General features: G+C 39.7%; 1 pseudogene; it reads right to left on the reverse strand.

Moving 5' to 3' along the window:
* Positions 1-20175: 20175 nt before the first annotated feature.
* Positions 20176-20752, reverse strand: LOC147998096 (large ribosomal subunit protein eL19 pseudogene; annotated as a pseudogene).
* Positions 20753-22990: the final 2238 nt, after the last annotated feature.

A 22990-nucleotide genomic window follows, 5' to 3' on the forward strand; every position in this document is an offset into this window, starting at 1 on the left:
GGTCGTTTGATATTTGAGGTGGGAGAAACTAAATACCTGATTCTATGTAATTGTTTAGTATAGAGCTGTTTATGTTATGCAAAATGAGCTGATTTAATATTGGTATATCAAATACATCTAGTATTTACTGTCACTTCCAACCCCGACCAGCAGGAATGGAGCGACACCACATGTTCTTCTCAAAGCAGTTTATTCAGGAACCCTTTTGTCTGCAAGCAGGAACAATGCCTCCATCCAGCCCCGGAGCCCACTCCCTATATCGTCCTTCAACCGCCTCAACCGTCCAGTCTGCTTAACCTCCGTTCGTAGGTCAACGTCACATGGCCTGATCTATCGTCATGGTGCGCCTGCGCAGCTCTCACGATGGGGCGTGGCTTAATTGCAGGTGCTAGTTGTGAGGCACCGCAGAAGTCCCGGACTCCACCTTGGGATTGCAGCTAAACCCGCTCCCCACAGTAAATCACGAATGCGTTAAAAAATATTCTAGATTTGGGACTGTAAATCTAAATAATCTGTGTTTTCACCATGTTTCCTATATTCTCTTTCATTTTATTAATTCAACCCTTTCGTTACCTAACATGGCCAGAGGTTGTGACGATCTTGTTAATACTTTCCAAGAGTGATCTTTTCCTTTCATTCATTATATAGTTGTCTACATTTTATTGATTTCAGCCATGATGAGTTGGATAAACATGTTATACCCCTTCCCCAAGGCTAAAAAGCCATCCTGAAACAAGGCACAAAGAGACTGTAGGTGCCCAAAATGTGGGGGTGATCATAGGAAATCGTGTCTTCAGGATACGCAGAGGGCTGACCTCATGACGCACAGCAGCTGTGGTTCCCTGCACATCCTCACGCTAGTCAACCGTCCAGAATCTAGTGTGAACGCCTGAAAGCCGTTACTCCTAACGGACACACTGTGGACCGTTAGTGTCGTCTGTTGGAGGGTTGAACGATTATTTGTAAGGGATCATCATAGTTATTAAACAGTATTTAATGTAGAAGATATACACAGGTAGGATTCAAAGAAATAGAGCGATGCGTGTAAAATAAATGGAAAAATTGTCATCAAAATGCATTGGTGTAAATTCTCAAAGAGTAAAATATATGAACTATATTCTTGAATATTATGTACATAGAAAATGTTTTATTTTATAGGGATATTTTATGAAGCGACCTTTGGGTTTCGGTTGGTTACAACAGATCTGCCAATTCTGTGAGTTGAATGAGTGCATTATGTAATTTGATCTTAATAAGTTTAAATTGGCTATTCTCAAAAATAGTAAGCATTATTTCCATGTACATGTTCAGCAACGGGCTTCTATAAATCATATTATAGAAACTGAAACACTATATATCAAGAAAACATAATTAAATTGGGCTACATATCTAAGCAAAATATTCAAAAGTGAAGAAACTCAAGTGACTAAGAATCGAAAGTGAAATATTTATCATCCTTATACATTACTGAAATGCAAATCAAATTTATTCTGAGATTTTTTTCCTCCCTGTCAGAAATTTTAGTTTAATAACACATGAGTCAACTTATCTTTACGGTGTTATGGAGAGAGGAGAACATTCCTATTCTCCTGGTGGGAACGCAAACTTCTACAGCAACTTTAAATCAGTATGATGGTTCTTCAGGAATGCGGAAATGGATATAACTCGAGGAAAATATATCCAGATGTTGATTCATCCTAGTATAGAGACCCCGAATATTTGGAAAAAGTCAAGTTGTTCCTTAACAAATGAAGGCATAAAGAAAATGTGGTGCTTTTACAGATTGGAAATGGAAAGCATGTAATTTTCAGGACAATGAATGGATCTTGTGAAAGTCATCATAGATGAGATAATCCAGATCAAAAAAAGGAAAATGGGAACCATTTTCACTTTAATCTGAATGTTATTTCTCCACACTGTATCGGTATGATTAGTTTAGTGTAAAAGTCAAGGGACATGGTCCAGACTGTCCTCACTTTGGGACATACAAATGAACTTATGGATTGCAGAGGAACACTGTCAGGGACAGGAATGTCAAATGTGAAGAAAGAGGGAAGAGGATGACAATGGAGGGAATATAGAAATGCACAGTTAAATTGGGAGACATTTGAGGCATTGAATGGAAACCTAGTGGAACAGAAATAAAAAAAATATTTTTTTTAATTTTTTTGTCGAGGTAACCAAAGATTTATAGCTATAAGGACAGGAGATAAAACATTGATTGGGTGTATCTATGTGAAATTTCAATAACAAAAAACTCACAAAAATTATGGATTTAACTTTCAATAAACCTATAGTACAGATAATGAAATATATAGTCCTTAAGGAGACGGATGTGAATATCTCTGTTGTAAACAAAAATGTATTATATTATATACATTATATGTGTAAAATAATCTATTTATTTGTTTACATTTCAAATGTCATTTCCCTAACTGGTCTTTCTTTCTTGAATCCTCTAAGCTACTCTGATCCTCATTTTTCTAATATGTGTCTTATCTGCAGGCACATCTTGACATCAGGAATAGTCTGAGGATTTGGAGTCTGTGGATGAAATTGTTCTTCTGTCGGGTGGTCTCTGGATTGACTTTCCTTCAGTCTCTGCTCATTATTTGTCTTTGCCTTTTTTTAGTCTTTGGACATTTATAGGTTAAAGATTTTGAACTGTGTGGGCATCACCTGCTCTCCACAAGTCTAGCTACAGGAGGCAGACTCTTGTGTTTCTATCTCTTTGCTGCTTCTATTTCAACTACCATCTTCCCAGGAAATTTATGGGACCCTCTTGCATCCTGGCATCTGCGACTGTCCTGGGGATACCCAAGTTCACCACGCACCACTGATGCTTATTGTTATTTATTCCAAATTTCCTCTAGATTTCTCTCTTTTCTCTTCATATTGTTTCTACTCCCCCCATTTTGTCCATCCTTCTCTACTTCTAGCAAGGTCCCTCCATCCCTCTGTCTTCCATTATCATTTTGTTCTCACTTCTAAGTGGGTTGCAAGAATCCACAGTTTGGCCTTCAAACATTTTACCCTCCATGTGAGAAATGATTTGTGTATTGGGTATACTGATATTTGGGGCTAACATCCACTTCTCACTAAGTACATCCCATGTTATGTCCTTTTCAATCTCTGATAGTTCACTAATTTCCAGGTCCTTCACTTTGCCTACAAAGTTATTGGTTTCCTCATTTTTAATATCTGAGTAGTATTTCTTTGTTTATATATAGCACACTTTCTGTATTTATTCCTCAGTAGAGTTGACGTATATGACGATTGTTTCCAGCATTTGACTATTATAAGGAAGGCTGCCATGAACATGTTCAACCACATGTCGCTGGTATATGTGGATCTTGTTTGAGTATTTGAGTTGAAGTGAGTGGTAAAACTGGGTCTTCAGGCAATGCTATTTGCAATATTCGCTGAACCTACCCATTGATATCCAAAGTGGCTGTACAGATACTAATCCCACCAGCAGTGGAGGAGGGTTCCACTTTCTCTACATCATAGTCTACTCTGCTACTGCATTAGTTTTTTGCCTTAGTCACACTGACTGATGTAATGTAGACTCTTAAGTTCATTTCAATTTGCATTTTTCTGATCACTAAGGATGTTGAACATGTCTTGATGTGTTTCTCAGCTATTGAGATACCTCAGTTGAGAATTCTTGGTTTAGCTCTCTAACCCAGTTTAAAAGTTGGGTTACCTGGATGTTGGGGAGTTTACCTTTCTGAATACTTTCTATATTTTTAATGGCACTCTCCCAGCTGTAGGGTTGGTAAAACACTTTCCCAAATGTGTAGATTTCTGTTTTGTACTATTGGCAGTGTACTTTGCTTTAAAGAAGGTTTTCAGATTGATGAGATTTCATATATTGAGTGGTTATTCTAGAGTCTGAAACATTGGTACTTTCTTCTGAAAACTTTCTCCTGTGCAACTGTTTTCTAGGCACTTTCTCACACTTTGCCTTCTATTGACTTCTCCATATATGGTTTTATGTCAATTTCCTTGATGCACTTGGGCTTGAAATTTGAAGAAAGAGATAAAAATGGATCAATTGGCATTCAGCTACATCCAGATCAGCAGTTGGGATACCATCATTTCTTAAAATAATTTCAGTTATGTACAATATACTTAGTCATCAGGGAATTGGAAATCAAAACAAACGTAACATTCCACCTCACACCAGTGAGAATGGCTAAGATCAAAAACTCATGTGACAGCAGATGCTGGAGAGGATGTGGAGAAAGAGGAACACTCCTCTATTTTTGTTGGGATTTCAAACTGGTACAACCACTCTGTAAATCAGTCCTGAGTTTCCTGAAAAATTAGACATTGTAGTGCCTGGGGAACCAGATATACCTCCCCTGGGCATATACCCAAAAGATGCACCAACATACAACAAACACACACGTTACACTATGTTCATAGCAGCCTTATTCATAATATCCAGAAGCTGGAAAGAACCCAGATGCCCTTCAACAGAGTAATGGATACAGAAAATGACGTATATTTACACAATGAATTACTACTCAGCTATCAAAAACAATGAGTGCATAAAATTCATAGGCAAATGGATTGGCCTAGAAAATATCATCCTGAGTGAGGTTACCCAATCACAGAAACACACACATAGTACACAATCATTGATAGGTAGATATTACCCTAAATGCTCAAATTGCATAAGATACAATGCAAGACCACATGAAACTCAAGAAGGAGGACCAAAATGCAGATGATTCACTCCTTCCTTAAAAGAGGAACTAAAATATCCATAAGAGGGTTAGGGAGGCAATGGTTTAGGAGACTGAAGGAATGGCCATTCAGAGTATGCCAGACATGCTGGGCATATATATATATATATATATATATATATATATATATATATATATATATATATGTGTGTGTGTGTGTGTGTGTGTGTGTGTGTGTGTGTGTGTGTGTGTGTGTATGTATGTATGTATTTATGTATATACCAAAACATGATAAGATGGATGAAGCTAAGAAGTGCATGCTGACAGTAACTGGATATAGATCCCTCCTGAGATACGCAGCCAGAACATGTGAAACACAGAGGAGAATGCCAGCCGCAAATCACTGAACTAAGAATGGGACCCGTTTTGGAGGGATTAAGGAAAGGACTGATGGAGCTGAAGGAGCTTGCAACCCCATAAGAAAAAACTTCCACGTACTAAACCACTACCCAAAGACTTACATGGACTGACCCAGGGCTCCAACTGCATATGTTGCAGTGAATAGACTTACTGGGGCACCATTGGAAAGGGAAGCCCTGGTCCTACTAAGGTTGGACGCTTCGTGTAGGGAAAGTACAGAGGGGTGCTCTAAGGAAGGGTAATGGCTGTGGAGGGGACAACCATTATAGAAGGGGGAGGGGAGAATTTAGGGCTGAAGGACAGGATCCCCAGAAAGAAAATAATATCTGATATGTAAGTAATAAATACCTAATTTAATAATAATGGAAAAAGTTTAATCTTACAGTTCTAAAATCTTACAGTTCAATAAATATAGCTTTCGAAATTTTAAAACATTTATTTCCTATGAAAATTAATATTGTATATGCACATGGAATACAAGTGCTCACCAATATATTAGTTAGTTATATGGAGCCTGAGAATTGAACTCGAATATTCTAGAACTATCTTTCAGAATCATTTTAAAAAGTTTTTTAATTATTTCTAGCTCTTATCTGAGCCTGAAACTTCTTTATTGAGTATGTCCAATTGTTTTCAAAAAGATACAGAAAATTTTCTTATTCTTTGTACAAATATTGTTACACTTATTCCAGCACGGACCCATTATGAATTAGGGTGGTTATTATAAAGATATTATTAACCTATTGTCTTCATATAAAAGTAAATTCTGTAACTATTTATTTATTGGATCTTTTGGTTTGTTTTATTGCATGAAATATCAAAATCTACATTTGCATCCCATTATCATTTACTTAAAATATTAATTTCATTGATTATAATATGGCCCAATGTGAGAAATGTGAGGACTGTTGAGAAATGTACAGTCTCCTCTTTGTTATGCTTGGCATGTATCAAAATCAGAAAGGTAGAGTGACTGATATTGATATGTATAAACGAAGTAATTACATATGGTGTCCTATGCTGTGAAAATGATAAGAAAGCTCAATATATTATATTTTTAATATGTAAAGGAAACAAAGTTATTTTAGGTTGCTTTTTAATGGACGTCCTTCCATTAAAATAATTGGGCCTTAGTAATCAATGCCCACAAATATGATACACTGCACTGCTTATTATTTGAAATTAATAATACCTGGAGTAGGCAAATCCTGGAAGAAGTTTCATCCATTATACTCCTGTCTGTTTAGAGATTGGATATGCCAAAGATGAAAAGGGTTATCTTTGGTTCCTTATTGAATTTTATTTAATTAAATGAACGCTTTCAAAAAGAAATATTAAAGAATGTAGCAATACCTGAACAGATTTTTTTGTCACATGTTTATGTTATTGTTCTCACTCTGTGAATTTGACTACAGGGGCAAGCGATATTGTTAGTATATATGAGTCATTCATCACATTTTATCATCCACTAAACTTCAGCATGTCCAAATTAACAACATCCATATTGAAACCTGTACCAAATTTTAACTTTATTTCCTTTTCTGCCCTAATACAATTTCATGCCATTTTTTCTAGTATTTACCATGGATTTGTAAATAAACCTGCCTATGTAGCCCACTCAGAATCACTTGTAAATATTCTTCAATATTATGGAAGTTCAGGTCTTTTACACTTTTTGTTTGCAATTGCATGAAGCACTTCCCTGCACGAGGTCTTCTGCAAGCTCTGCTTTCTCTTCCAGAAGTGTTCTTCCTGTGCTTCCTGTCACATAGACAGCTTTCAGTTCTAGGTCTGAGTAGAACTAGCACTTTGTAACAACTATGTTTTTCTTGTCTAAAGTTTCAAAGGAACAAACTATTGGTACATAATTTATTACGGGAAAAATAGAACATTTTATTTTCTAAAAAAAAGAGCAACTATAAAATGGTTGATGTTGAAAATGGTACAGAAGACAGAGAAGTGGATAGTGATCCCATTGGTGACAGAGGAATAATAGTTACCTGTATGAGAGCAATGATATTAAAGATAAAAAATGATGGATCGTGATTAATTTTCATGAGAACACATAAGGATTTGTTTGAGACTTAAACATACTGATAGGATTTGAAGGAGAATGCAGAGCAGGGTGGAAAGTAACTGAAGATTTGAACTTGAAACAAACTATGAACAAAGTAAAAATATTTGCATTTATGTAACAAAGACAAGATGCTGGGTGATTTGACAGATTACTGTAAAGGAAGTTAAGTATTTAATGTCTGTTAACTACCTGAGGGGAATTTTCGAATAGACATTTTATTTTAAAGATTATGGCTGATAAACTCCCATTAGGTATTAAAATATGAACATAATTCACATTTAAAATTTGCTTCATATAAGAAGGTACTTTTACATTTTAATACTAGTTATTTCATGATTGATGATTCTGAGTATGTGTTATTTGTCTACTTTTCATCTGTGATCTTTCATCTTTTAACTATGTATGTATGTATGTATGTATGAATGTATCTAGTTATCTATCTATCTATCTATCTATAACTCTGTTCTATCACATATAGCAATCCGTTTGTTATATTTTCTACCTTACGTAGGTCTAGTATCCTGAAATTATATCACAAGCTGGAAAAACTAATTAGATATGTCACATGCTAAAATATATACAGTGACATTACTAAATAAAATCTTTGTGTTTTTATGAAATAGATGAGAAAATTTGATAGTATAATAATTAACTACCTAAATTGAATCTATTTTCTGAACTGTGATTTTAAAATGAATCAAAATGTATAAAGCAGCTTTTAAAATTCTTCAGTACTAATGTATTTAGCAATAAAGTTTCATAAAATTAGAAAATTGAGTGCATTTGTATGTTACATATTTATATGTATATACATGTACATATACACATACAAACAAACATATATATATTTACATATACATATATACATATATATATATATATATATATATATATATATATATATATATATATATTGGTTCTTTTTTTCAGAGCTGGGGACCGAACCCAGGGCCTTGCGCTTCCTAGGTAAGCGCTCTACCACTGAGCTAAATCCCCAGCCCCTATATATATGTCTAATTGTGTCCATATACACTTATAAATGTATATACACATACACACATATATAAAGATATATATGTATGTCCATATGTACACATACACATATAGACATACATACATACATACATACATACATGCTTTTTCAAAGTAAAAACCATGCTTTTAAAGGAATTTGCCTAGGCATGACATATATGGTTTAGCCAAAGAAGAGAAAAATGATGTTATTGCTAAATGGCTCTGTCTGCGCACTCATTTTTGCTTGTTTAACATGGTGATTGTTTTAGCGATCTGACTTCTATGTACTTGGGGATTGAAATGATGTCCTTTGCTTCTCTAATTCACTCATACACTTACTCCAAAAATAAGTGATTCCTTATTATGTTTCCAGTACATATCTAGGGAATAGACTTATAAATATAAATTTGTAGTTTCTGCTTTCTTTCAAGGGCTTCACACCATCTAGTGAGGATATAATGAAGTATCATTATTTGTTAAGTATATAATCTGCAAAAATTATTTTCTTCCTATTATATCATTTTGATCCTCCAAAAATTCATTTAGTTATCAGTACATTTCTTTTTTATAAATACAAGAAACAATAGTGTGAAAAAGTCCTCTTTAAAATAAGATAGTAATGGAGTTAAAATTCAAGTTCACATAATATATTGCTCCAAGTCATTTTTAAAAATGTATTATACTTGCTGCCTTGAGTCACCAAGTTCAATAAATTGTAACTATTTTGTTAGTAAAATATAAAACAAAATAAAATCTAAGGGAAATATATTAATAAGATGCAATTACAAATTGTTTTTCCACTCATATATTCCCTACTATATCTCTACATTTAACATAGAACTAGAGGGGTGGAGATTTAGCTCAGTGGAAGAGTGCTTGCCTAGCAAGCACAAGGCCCTGGGTTTGGTTCTCAGTTCCAGAAAAAAAAAAAACATAGAACTAGAAAAAATTAAAACTTTTAAGGGAAGTCCCCACCACCCTGGGATCATGGTTTGGAATGGAATTTTATAGATGAAAAGAGAAAAAAAAAAGTATGTGACCCTGCTAGTAGATGCTTGAAAAAACATGTACACTTTGGTTGAGGTTCTACAATATAAACCTGACTTGTCCCTACAACTAGATGGCGTGTGCTTTTGGCCAAACAGAACAAGAAAATTAACAGATGAGCTCCATGTCTTATACACATTATATTGTAAATTTGCTTGAAATCGTAGTTTTGATAATTATCATATTGACCAAAGGCACCATCAGGCTTACACATTCAAAAGTACCTTGTTGTCACCTTCTGTTAACTAACTGTATTTTATTTCATGCAAGAGTAAGAATAAGTAACTGATCTTGAGATGGTTTTAAGGGTTTGCAGAACCATTACAGCTCATAGTTTTTAAGTGTTTTTAAAACTTTTATATTGGAAACATGGTCAAAGGATCTACACTGTCTTGATTTTTCTCTTCTGATCACATATTGGATTACCCATGTCAACATTAGCTGCAATAGCTGTAAATGATTGCAATAGTCTCTATGCCTCTGAGGAGAAAATGATGTACAGGATTACTCAGCTACAGTAATATATTTGTAGCAGCAGCAAACGTTTCAAACATCTTATATTTTTCCAAAGGAAAGTTGACTGTACAGACTACGACAAACAAATAAAGCAGCAGCAACAATGTTTGTGCATCTTGTGTCTCTGCTGATCGTCAATTCCCTGAGAGAAGCACAGCATAGACCTTCTCTCTGTCCAGGTTACTGACAGAAGCCTGGCTGTTGTACTAGGTTGTGCCACTGCTGCTGTTTCCTGTTTGTTATGACAACTCTACAGAACTGAACTCCTAGAGTATTCATGAAATGTTTGCTAATGGAACAAGCTGCCTCTGCTAACCTGTGAACTGAAATTCTGCTCTGCAGACAACAGAGATTGGAGTTGCTCCAGTGAACCTTTCTAAACAGGGTCACCACCGCCACGCCCAATGCCCCCATCCTTTCTTTTACCTCGGGTGGGTGGAGGGCTACAGGGAGGTTAAAGCTTTTAAGAATCATCATCAAACATAGATATTTGGAAAAAACAAAGTTTTAGGTTGAAGAGTTATGAGCTGTGGGCTCTCCTTGGGGTGTAATAATACTCAGGCATTTGACGTATGCTGCATGGAAGGAGCCTGAGGATACAAAGTTAATTGCAAAAAGACAGGTATTTTCTGGTGTTGCATATATCAATGTATGTAAAGTTTTTATCAACACTGGTAAGAAGCAGGAGGTTAGGGGTGTGGAGGAGAGAGAAGGAAGGTGGTTACTGTGTGTAAAATGAATGGCATCAAAGCTCCATAGATTCAAAGAGATCTGGGTCAGTGTAGGAGTGACAGGCACACACCAGAGATGCTGAGCACTATAAAAAAAATGGTAAAGTGCTAAGTTTTGTTCTGTATATATTTTGATACCAAACCAAACCAAAGAACCCAAAAAACAAATAAAGAACCATTAGTGTGTATAAAGATCTGTTGGAATAACTTTGAGGCTCTCAATATTCAACACTAAATAAATAATCTAAAATAAATGATGACCCCTCACTCCTGGAGCTGGACACCAAGTAATATTGGCAATAGTATTGGGAAATAGCATTGAATCCCACGGCAAGTGTTCATTGCACAATATGTTGTAAATATTTTGATGCTTTTTTTTTCAGTGCGAACCAAGCTCTGGTTACATGTGTGCATGCATTTGTGTGAACATTCAGCTTCCTGAGGTCCAGGCTCACTGAACATTGATTTCCTGCTGCAAGGACAGCACTGACAGCAGTGAATCATAATAAGCTGTTGTCCAGTGAATGAAGAAGGAAGTGAGGGACTAAATCCCAATCAAAGAGCACACATGGAAGCATCCTTGGCTTCAGCCTCATATATAGAAGGGGATGGCATTGCATGGCATCAATAGGAGGAAAGGCCTTGGTCCTGTGAAGTCTGGTTTCCCTGGTGTAGGGAAGGCCAGAGTGTTGAGGTGTGAGTGGGCAGGCAGGGTTGGTAGCAAACTCACAGAAGCAGGGGGAGGGTGGATGGGAGAGAGGGGAGCCAGGAAAGGGTATAACATTAGAAATGTAAATACATAAAATATCCAATTAAAAAAGAAGGAAATGAGTGAGAAAGGAACAGGAGGCTAACCTCAAAGGAATGAGAGCTTCTAGATGCTGGTTTAAGTTGAAAGATTCAAGAATCTTTGTTATGTATGAAAGGCAAGGGTCAGCAGACTATAGCTTTGCATGATTTTAAATAAATGTAATTGAAATAATAGTTCCATCTTCTTATATGAACACACAGATTCATTGGAAAGATAAATAGACAGCTGGTTTTATTGGTTTTATTGGTGAAAGAATCTTTGGCATATCTTCCAACACAGCTTAAACCACTCTCAGAAAGATTTTTATGGGATAAGACAGCAATAGAGAATATTGTGTCAGTGTTGGGATACAGGTATCTTCGATGTATTTTCAGTCACATACAAACATCCTTTTAAACTGTGAAAATATAAAATTATTAAGTGATTGAATGCAATTCTAAGAATATAATTCCTTACATGAAGCAGTACTGTCTGTGTATATGAATTTCACACTTAGAATAATATTAGGAGATGAATTCATTTAATAATTGTTAAAAGTGCTGTGGTATAGTGGTGGAATACAGCATCTAAATTCTTACTGTCTGGGATGGAATCCTGGCTCTCCATTATCTAATCTTAAATCAAATAAGAATATAAAGAGACACGTGCCTCTGAGAAAACACTCACTATAAAATTTAAAATGCCCTTATACATTCAAAATAATAATATAAATAATTTAGATCTTCTAACAGGACATAAGGATGATCATTTTAGACTGGGTTCATATTGCCATACAATATATTTTATTTAAAATTTAAAGCTCACACGTGTGAAGTTTTGTTTAGTCAGAACTGTTTTTCAGGCAGTACCTGACTTACCACTTTAATTCTAGTTGACTGATTTTTATTGCCACTTTTTCAGTTGTTAAATTTTTGTCTGCTGTGTGATAGCAACAACCTTATGTGTGGTTGTGTATTTGTCAAATATGAAGAGCCAGAATAAATCTGATGTGTCATGGTGAATGGAATTGCAACAATAGCTAAAGTTTACAGGATATAATTTGATATTAAGTACAGGCAAAAAAGAAACTCTGTAGTACATATATTTTTGAAAAATTTGTTTGTAAATATTTTGAGAAAAAATGTAATACCATGTTATTTGAGAAAATGAGAATACCAATTGCTAAAATGCCAGAAAATATAAGATACTTATTCTGAATTGCAAGGGAATGCAAAATCAAAATTAACAATAGTAATTTGATGGGATGGCAATTGTGTATGCAATATTTTATGTCACAGAATTATACCCTTACATTAGTACTCCTTGGTACATTAAAAAGCAAAATGACCAAACTGCATTTTATTTCTTGTAGGACAGTTATAAAAGAACCCAAAAGCTATCCTTATAAATTATTTTAAAACTTATTTTGCATTAGATAATATCTCCTTTAATAAGAGTAGAATGACTTTTTTCTAAAATACTTTTGCTAACTTGAGACATTCAAAAATTAATTTTGCTTTCTTTTTCCAAAAGACAATACCAGTTTACATGAAGAAAGTCTATCAGTAGTGAGAAAAATAATTGCTGCAGTTCTTCAATAATCATTTCCTTTGGTAAGTGAAGTTTAACCAAGTGTTTGAGAATTAATCTAACTATTGTCATTTCCATCAGTAGATGTAGAAGGAACCATGATATAAACAAATGGAATTCACTGCTAAAGTTAAATCTCATTAAAGTATAACCATATCTGCAAGCTATAGGAACTTTTCGAAGCAATTCCAATTGACATTCTTACACAAATTATTTTTATAATAAATGTAGTAAACAAAATACTCCTATACAAAGAGTGATATCTTTGGAGTTAAGTTCACATTAAATTCAAACTTTCTTTCTAGATACAGAGTCTTTTTAATTAATCTATTATTACTTTCTAAAGAATAAAAGAGAATATGGATTATGTTAGGTAGCAGGCAGCAATCAGAAGCATCAACCTCTTTGTGGTAATCTAATAGATATGAATTTTATTTCTTCCATGAATGTTTAAGCATGATTCTTCCCTTATAATATTCCCATTTTCTTGATCTGTTTCTGGATATCACAGATCCCATAAGGGTTGGATTAAAAAGTATTCACTATGTCATGATAATAAACTTAGTCTTAGAAATTCCCTGTTTGTTGCTACCTCTGAATAAGGAAGTTTGAATCAGATCATGCAACTTGACTGCACAGAGATGTCATCCTTCTCTAATTAGCATTTGCACACTTTTGTCCATAATTCTGTGTCTTAGCCAGAGTTTCTATTGCTGTTATGAAATGTCATGACCAAAAGGGAACAAAGAAAGTTGGGGAAGAAAGTGTTTATTTTACTTTACATTTTCTTTTTTTTAATTTTATTTACTAGAATTTTACAACCCAGATTGCATCCCACTCCCAGCCCATACTCTGCCTGTTCTACATCCCTTACCTTCTCCCCTCATGCCCATCTGAATGAAGCTGTTTCCCACTCCACCCCAGTCACCCAGACCTCTCCACTCCCTGGGGACTCCATTCTCTTGATGGTTAAGTGCGTCTTCCCTGGTCGTGTCCAGAACCAGCACTCCAGTCTTAGAGCCCTCATATTATCTGGTGCATGATGCCGCATTGATGGCTCAGTGTCTGAAAAAAAACACTGAGGTCCAGGTTAGTTAACACTGCTGGTCCTCCTGCAGGGTTGCTCCCCTCCTCAGCTTCCTCCAGCTTTTCCCTAGTTCGACCACAATGCTTAGCAGCTGCTGTTCAATGGCTGACTCTAATTGTCTGCATCTGACTCTTTCAGCTGGGTGTTGGATCTGTCAGAAGGCAGTCATGACATGTCTGTTTTCTTAACATGACAAGGCACATGGTTTCCCTCATTTTGGGGGCCCTAAAATTCTTTAAAGATTCATTGTCCTCATAGGAAATGGGAGAAGCACGTCTGGGGCTGAAAGGGGGTTGAATAGACCTTGCTGGATGCAGAGGAAGAGGTGTTGCTCCTCTGTTAGCCAGCAGACTGGCCAGGACAGCATCAAGTGAACAAGTAAACCATGTTTTCATAACGTGGGGAACCATCTTGAATTAGGATGAAAAGCATCTCTCCTGTCTCAAGCCAGATTCCCCTGGGCCTCTGGGCCATCTCAGACACTGACTAACAAAGGCATCAATATCAGAGCTGAGAGATCCACATCTGAAACTAGTCACATTCCTCAGTTTCCCCTATGGAAGAAACAGATCAATTACAGTCGGGACCAGCTTAGGCACAGCCTAAGTTACAGCTGCCTTTTCCAGCGCCACCACCAGTCTTGTTAGTGAAGGTGATCTGGCAATGATGAGTGGGCTGCATTCTTGGGTTATGGTTATTCTAATACAGCCACTATAGGAAACATCTGTTGCTGGACATAGCACTGTAGGCATGGCCATGTCTGGTTGGTTTCTATTAATATCATTCATGAATCACAGGCTTAAGTGGATGGAGGTGTGAAAGGGTTTGTGGCTGTGGGACCACTTCCCTACTGGGGACTTGGCAGGACTTGGTCTACCCTGGACTTTCTCCAGTATCCTCCCGTTATGTGCTTTCCAATTAAGGTGTTAAATCAGAGGGAGAATGGGTCCAGGTGGTATCCTGGAGATCGTGGCTCTGACACCACGGAAACATTGAGTGATCAGGCTGAATTAGCACAAACTCGATGTACTCATGCTCTTCTTCAAGCCACTGGCCTCTGCGCTGAGCCCCATGATTATTGATTAGTGAGTGAATGTAAGACTGAAAGGGGGTTGGGCTGCAGTATTGCCCTGTACAGGGCAGCCGGATGTCTTCCTGTTGGCAGAGCCCACATTGGAAAGACTGCGGCTCCAGACAGAGTGCCCAGGCCTGACAATTTAAATTCTGATTATTGAATCACTAAGGTAATGAGCCATCTCCCAGCCCCTGGTGTTTTGTCTGATGATTCTGCAAGTTGCATGTTTAATATGTAAGGAATGGGAACAATGAGGAATGGGAAAAAGACAGTGTATGCCTCCTCTGCCCACCCTCTCTGCTCCCAGGGAGGTTGTGGCAATGGCAGGGTGCCCTCATCTTCTCAGTGAACTGGACTTCGTGGATGTTCTCAGGATCTTGGAGAAGGCCAGAGAAGCTGCTTTGTTCTGCAGGATGTTTCTGACTCTTGAAAATACTGAATGAATTCCAGGTGAATGGATACCTTTACCTCACAGAGAGGGAAATCAAGAGGCTCGATTATTGCACCAGCATCTGGGGTCTGTGGGACCCGTGGGGAGGGCTCTGTCCTTTGTCAGCAGTGGTGGGGACACTGGATACTGCAGTCACAGCCTGAGCAGTTCCTGACCCACTCAGAGACCTCCATTCAGGTAAAGCTGGATCCCCTACTACACCACAGGGGGAAATCAGTGAGTTTATTACACAGAGAAGGTGACTGCCACAGATTCTGATTTGAACATGGGCATTTAGAGAGAGCTTTATACACAATTCTGTGGCTCTTCAGGCACCATTGTTCAAAAGATATAATTTACAGCAAGGTTGAAGGACAAAGTGAAGTTTAAAAATTAGGTAAAATATAGTGATTGAATGTACTTGTTTTTTTTTAATTTTTTTAGATTTATTTTGTTATTTTATATGTACCTGCACCTATGTGCGTGTGCTATATGCATATGGTACCCTTAGAGATCAGACTAGGATGTCTGATCCATTCGAACTGGACTCATGGATGGTTGTGAGCTGCCACGTGGTTGCTGGGAATGGAACTCGGGTCCTCTGCAAGAGCAGCCATTCTGTATAGGACTGGCCCATCTCTCTAGCCCGTGACTTGTTTCTCTTAGGTGATTTTCTTTTTGTAAATAAAGTTCCTAAATGGTTTTATGAGTTACATCGTTTGGGTCTAGGGATGAGAGTGGATTAATAACAGAGTGAAACCAGAGGTCATACACTTCCTGACCCTCAGTAAGGATAGTTTCAATTGTGTGTGTGTGCACACACACACATGCACCCGCATGCATATTGTTTACAGATTCCCTTGGAAGCTAGAAGAGCACCTATGGTTCCGGGGAGCTGATTTACAGGCAGCTGTGAGCTGCTTAAGTGGATCGTAAGAACAGAATTTGGGTTCCCTGCGAGTTTGGAACATTCTCTTAACTGATGGGCTCTCTCTTCAGGCCCTTGTGTTTCTCAGCCTCGACTGAGATATCTTTAGGAAAACGTGCACTATCTCTGCAGGCAGCATTGGCTGGGTCGGTTGCCTTGATGTTTCTGGTGCTCAGCCATCAGGAGACAAAGGCTAGACACCAGAAGATAGCTTCGCTCCATTTTAGCGTCACCCTTAACTCTCCAGTTCCTCTATCCTGTCTTGTTCGAACCACAGGCACAATGCTGCTTCCTCCAGGACTCTGGAGGTGTGTTCTCGTCGGTTGAACAAGGACATGAGGCTATGAATAAAGGTCAGCGTGACTCAGTGCCTTTTGCTGTACAATTTATGAAATGTTTTGGCTGGAATTAGGGTCGGGGCTCGTTCAGGTGTGTAAATTAGAGACAGCCTCAAAATCTCTTGAGTTGAGCCTCTTTTATAACCTTAGAGGCTCTCTGGGGAGCACGTCACCATCCACACCACCTTTAGCCATGAACGGATGGCTGAATAATTGCTTTGGGGCTGAGATACTTCTGCAAGCTGTGAGACTGTGGAGTCAAACTGCTGTCGGGTCCTCAGCTTCCCAGCTTTTGTCACATGCAGCTTTTCAGCTTGACATCACAAACTGGAGGGGAAGAGAGCTGGGAGCTCATTACCATGGGTGTCTTGGAAATTTTGGGGGCTAGTTCTGCATTAATTAAACCTCATTCGAATAATGAGCACATGCTATTTATTTTCTTGGAGAGCTGCTCTGAGGGAAGCATAGAGGCTTCTCCTACAGGAAGCCTGGTGGCCCGTGGGCCCGCCGCCCATCACTTGGGGGAGGGAGGGGGAGACAATGGTGCTATTTTAAACTATCTGTTATTGAAGGAAACACCCATAACTGGAACATTGTGGTGCAGTTTGTCAGCTGTTTCTGTGTGAAAATGCCAGGGGTCATTCTCCACTCCTTTCCACGCTGCTCTCTGTCGTGCATAGGAGATGGTCTAAAATCTGCCCATCCCATCTCCACAAATCATTTGTCTTCTTCATCTGTTATGGGGCTGAGCAGAATGGTGGTGAACTTGGGATCATGTGGCCACCTTAGTGGTCATGAGGGGGACTCCACAGGAAGAGAGGGGTTCTCACACCAAACACCCAGATCTACCTGCACTGGGAGCTTAAAAAGGACGGCATCTCTGCACTAAAAAGCAATGATTACGCTGTACATATGGAGATTTAAATCTGATCGGGGCTCATCATCTAGACTAGGTAAAACAAGCATCCTATGTGCCTTTTCTCGGTGATTTTTTTTTTTTTTTTGCAATTGGCTGCACAGAGTGATTTACTCTCTCATGTGGTACAGGAAGAAATGAGCCAGATTCCTCCAGCTCTGTAATTAAATCACATACCTTCATTCCTTTGGCGGCACCCAGCTATCTTCCTTCCCAGAACTACTTGACCATCAGTCTAGGCCAGAGTTCAGAGCCATAAACAAAAGTACAGAAGGGTCATGCCTGATTCTGTTGAGTGTGCAGCTCAAGAACTCACACATGGAGGCACTTACAGGCTGCACACTGGAGCTTCACACACTTAACATTATGATATTGCAGAGGATGGGAGGGGCTGTGCACACATGCCAATTTCATACTTCAGGGAGACACAGGACTTCATGTACTTGGGGTTTTGGAGCCACCCAGACCCAACGAATGTTCTTCACGCAAGCATCATGAGTCTTTAAGCAAGACTTTAAAACAAGGGTGTAATTATCATATATCTGAAGAGAACCTGTGGTGGTTTGAATATGCACTGCCCAGAAAATGGCACTATTAGGAGGTTGGCCTTCTTGGAGGAGGGGTCTCCCTGTGGGGGTCAGTTCTTGAAATCCTTCTCCCAGCCATGTGGGAGACAGTCTGCTCCTGGCTTCTTTTAGATGAAGATGTAGAACTCGCACTGCCTTCTCCAGCACCATGTCTGTCTGCACACTGCAATGCCCTCTGCCTTCATGATCATGGACTGCCCCTCTAAACCTGTAAGTCAGCCCCAATTACATGTTGTCCTTGGTCATGGTGTCTCTTCTCAACAGTGGAAACCTAACTAAGACCCCAGACTGGATAGGTCATGGGATTGCTCAAATGTCCTTGGCACCATCACTCTTTTATCTTCTGCAATGGCCCAACCCAATCTCTATCCAGTCCAGGGTGCTCCTCCAGTCTTGGTTCTCAAAGGACTCCTCTATACAACGCACTTTCCCTCAGAGTCTCCTAGTGTCTACAATACCACCAGCCATGGCATCCTCTTCATTGATAGGGTGAAGTGTATTCCTGAGGATGGTCACCAAGTCTCCCATGTGGTTTTGTACAGTAGCAAAGCATCTCTGGGGACAGGGCACAGATTCTGGGGCTTAGAGAGACAGCTCAGCCACGATGAACACTTGTTACTCTAGCAGAGGACCCAGGTTCTATTACCAGCATCCATATGATGGCTCACAGTTGAACGGTTAGCCAGTTTCAGAAGATCTAATTCCCTGTCTTGCCCTCTTCAGACATCAGGAAGGCACGTGGTGCACACAGTTCCGTGTAGCCAGAACATTAACACATTTGGTAATATAAACACATCTGATTTTTAAAAGGTATGTGCTTTAGATTATGGGCATGGGTGATGCTGAATGTGGATCCCAACAGCTTTCCTTTAAGGGGAGGAGGGACACCAGGTGTTTGGAACCCGGTGGCTGTAGGTGAGGGAGCACCGTATGGTCATGTCAGTATAATGCCTCCTGGTTAGAAGTGCTCATCTCACGGCTCTGATGGTGCCCATGAGGCAGAGGTCTCAGCACTGAGCTTGGCAACAGTCAGCTCTTGGGCAAGGCAGCAGGTGATTGACTATGTCTTTCTTCAAATACAATGAAAGATGTTCTTTTCCCCGCGTATTCTGTCATCATAGAGTTCTAAAAACCCACGTGGTCCTGATGAACTTAATTTGAAAGTCATTACAATGGAGGTGGGGGGGTGTGAGCTGACTGTTCATTAAGGAAATATTTGATGAGCCAAGAAAAAAGTGCCAGAGTTAATATTATGAACAGGATTAATGAGCAGGGTGGCTCCAAAAATTCATAAAAGAAAATAACAACACAACACGCAGGCCCTCGTCTCTGTTGGCCTGACAGGCTGCTGTCAGTCTGTCCTGATTTGTCTGCATTAAATGGTTGAGGCGGTAGGCTTGCCCACAAGGCCATTATTGTCTCTCATCTGCACTTGACAGGATAACTTTATGTTTCTGTGTAAACACATTCCTAATCCCTTAATCGCTTTAGCTGATGTGGGCTCGGTGTTTGCCAGCCAGTTAGGGATGAAGAGGCTTAATATGTTTCTTCTTTAAAAACAACAACAAAAACAACAACAACAACAACAATGACTACAACAGCAGCAGCAACAACAACACCCCAAAACAAACAAACAATAAACCAACAAGTTTGTATTTTTATTAAAACCACAACAACTTCATATTCACCAGAAAAGTAAACTGGAATTTATTTTGTCTGGTGGGTACTTGTTCCTCTCTCTAGAGCGCTATTGTATTAAGGTTTCCAGAGAAACAGAAATGGCAGAATGAATACACATTGTCTAAGTTAGATTTCCATAGCTGTGAACAGACACCACAGACAAGGTAACTCTTTTTTATTTTAAGGCTAGTTTATTTTAATGACTGATCATGTGAGGCCACAGTGAGGTCACTATGCACAGACGTAAAGGAAGCTTTATTTATTGGTCTCTTCCTCCTTGAACAGAGTCTTGATGATCTCCACCTTCTTGGCCTGGAGGCGCTCCTCCCACGTGTTTTTGTGCTTCCCTGGTCTTAGACCTGTGAGCCTCAGCCTGGTCAGCCTGAAGCTTCTTGCGGGCCTCGTCTGCCTTCGGTTTGAGGATCTGCTCCATCATCATCCAATGGTTTTTGGATAAATTCCTTTTAACCTTCAGGTACAGGCTGTGATACATATGGCGGTCCATCTTCTTAGATTCCCAGTATCTCGTGAGAAGCCAGTACAAGATCCTCATCCTTCTCATCCAGGTCACCCTCTCAGGCACCCAAGTGTTGGCAGTTCCCTTTCCCTTCCCTATGACCATATGCCTGCCCTTCAAGGTGTGTTTCTGTCAGTGAGTCTGAGGATGGACAGTTACAGGCGTCCAGATGATCAGGCCATCTGCAATCAGCTTCCTGATCAGTTGACGGGAGTTGGCATTGGCGATTTTATTGGTCTCATTCGGGTCCAACAGGACCTTCTTTTTACCACAGTGGAGGACACTAGAGGCAAGGCTTTTCTGTAGCCTGAGCATGCTCATGGCTGCAGACGCAGGAGCCAAGGTAATTCTTATAAAGGACAAGATTCCATTGCAGCTGGCTTACACTTTCAGAGGTTCAGTCCATTATCATCATGGCAGTAATCATGGGAGCATCCAGGCAGACTTGGTGCTGGAGGAGCTCAAAGTTCTGGATGCACAGACAGCAGAAAGGGATTGTCTGTACCATTGAGCATAGTTTGAGTATATAGAAATCTCAATGCAAAGCCACCACAGTGGCACACTTCCTCCAACAAAGTCACACCTACTCCAACAATGCCACAACAACTCCAACAAGTCCACACCCATTCCAACAAGGCCACACCTGCACCAGCAATGCCACACCCACTGCATCAAGGCCACACCTACTCCAACAAGCCCACACATACACCAACAAGACCCCACCTACTCCAACAAAGTCACACCTTCTCCATCAAGGCCACACCTACACTAACAATGCCACACCTACTCCAAAAAGGCCACACCCACTCCAACAAGGCCACACCTACTTCAACAAGGCCACACCTACTCCAACAAGGCCACACCTACTCCTACAAGGCCACACCTCCTAATAGCATCACTCCTCATGGGTCAAGCATTCAAACACATGAGTCTAAGGTGGCCCACTCCTATTCAAACCACCAAACACATCAAACGGTAATTTGGGTTACAGGACACTGGATAATTTAACAATGAATGTCTCATACAAGGGTCCTGAGAAGCCTATGATGATTGATGGCTCAGCCATCTTAACCTGGTGCTGAAGGCACGTGAGTTTCCTGGACGCGTTGGTCTTCAGTCTACAATGAGATATCAGAGAAGGTGGTTAGAATATTAGCATAGGAATGCAGAAGCCACAGGAGAGATGAACTTGCCAGTGAGAGTGAAGGCAGGCAGACAAAACTCAAAGCCTCCCTCTTTCACATTCTTAAATCTGGATTGCCACCAGAAGGTCCCACCTACACTTGGGGCAATCTTCCTGATTCAAATAACCTGATCAAGAAAATCCCTCACAAGAGTGCCCAGATGCATGCATTTTAATTGAATTCAGAGCCACTCAAGACAGCAACCAAGATTAGTGACCACATCTGCCAACCTTCTCATGCAATTTATTTTTCTTGTTTGCTTTATATTTTGGGCCCGAGATTAACCAAGCCATGCCACTCATACTGCTTAGCAGTGAAGCATTCATCTGCATTCATTCTCACTAAAAATCAAGAAGCACATTGTATGTTCACCCCTCTCCTGGCTGATCCCTGCCTCACTCAGGAACCAGCCAGCTTGCTGTCACTCCAGTCTCAGAGACTGGATGGCTGTTAAAGAGGCTTCAAGTCCAAGATCAGAGCCCTGCCAAATTGACTGATGCCTGCTACCTGGCTTGTAAATGGTGCATTCTGCCTACATTTTCCTGGGCAGAGAAGGTCCAGCAAGCTCTCTGGGGGTTCTTTTTAAACATAAGTGCACCAATAACACAGAAGAGGAGTCCATCTTTTTGACTGAAGTCACACCCTCCAAAGTGCTGCTTTCCAATGATGTCATCTTTTGTGACATCTTCCTAGGGGTGGGGTAGGGGAGACATTTAGATCACAGCAACCTCTACCGATGGAGATGGATCTCCTACAGCTTGCACCAGCATCATCAGGCTTCTGTGTGTAGGCAGCAAAGGCAACCTAAGTCCCAAGCATGTCCCTGTTATGTCTACTTGTCCCTAATGTCCCCTGCGTCATGACCCTCACCCTGCAACAGCTGCCCTTGTGTGCACCAAAGCTCAGCTTCCCTGATGTCAGGCACCTTGGATCTACCTCTATCTCCTTTTAAACCCATTTGTTAGCTAAAGGATATGGGTCAGTAGGTAAACTGCTTGCTGTACATGCATGGAGACCTGAGCTTGTATCCACAGACCCAAATTACAAGTCTAAAGCGGTAGCATGCACTCTGACACCAGAATCAGGAGACAGAGACCTGGGGACCTCTCAAGTTCACTGGCCACCCCATAGTCAATGTTTTACTTAGGGTTATGCTGATATGAACGGACACAATAACCAAGGTAACTCTTATAAAGACAACATTTAATTGGGGTTGGCATACAGGGTCAGAGGTTCAGTCCATTACCGTCAAGGTGGGAACATGGCAGCATCCAGGCAGGCATAGTGTAGGAGGAGCTGAGAGTTCTACATCTTCATCTGAAGGCTGCTAGGAGAAGACTGGCTTTCAGGTAGCTAGGATGAGGGTCTT

The sequence above is a fragment of the Rattus norvegicus genome, chromosome Y (genome assembly GCF_021556685.1).
Source record: "Rattus norvegicus strain SHRSP/BbbUtx chromosome Y, alternate assembly SHRSP_T2T, whole genome shotgun sequence".
Lineage (NCBI taxonomy): Eukaryota > Metazoa > Chordata > Mammalia > Rodentia > Muridae > Rattus > Rattus norvegicus.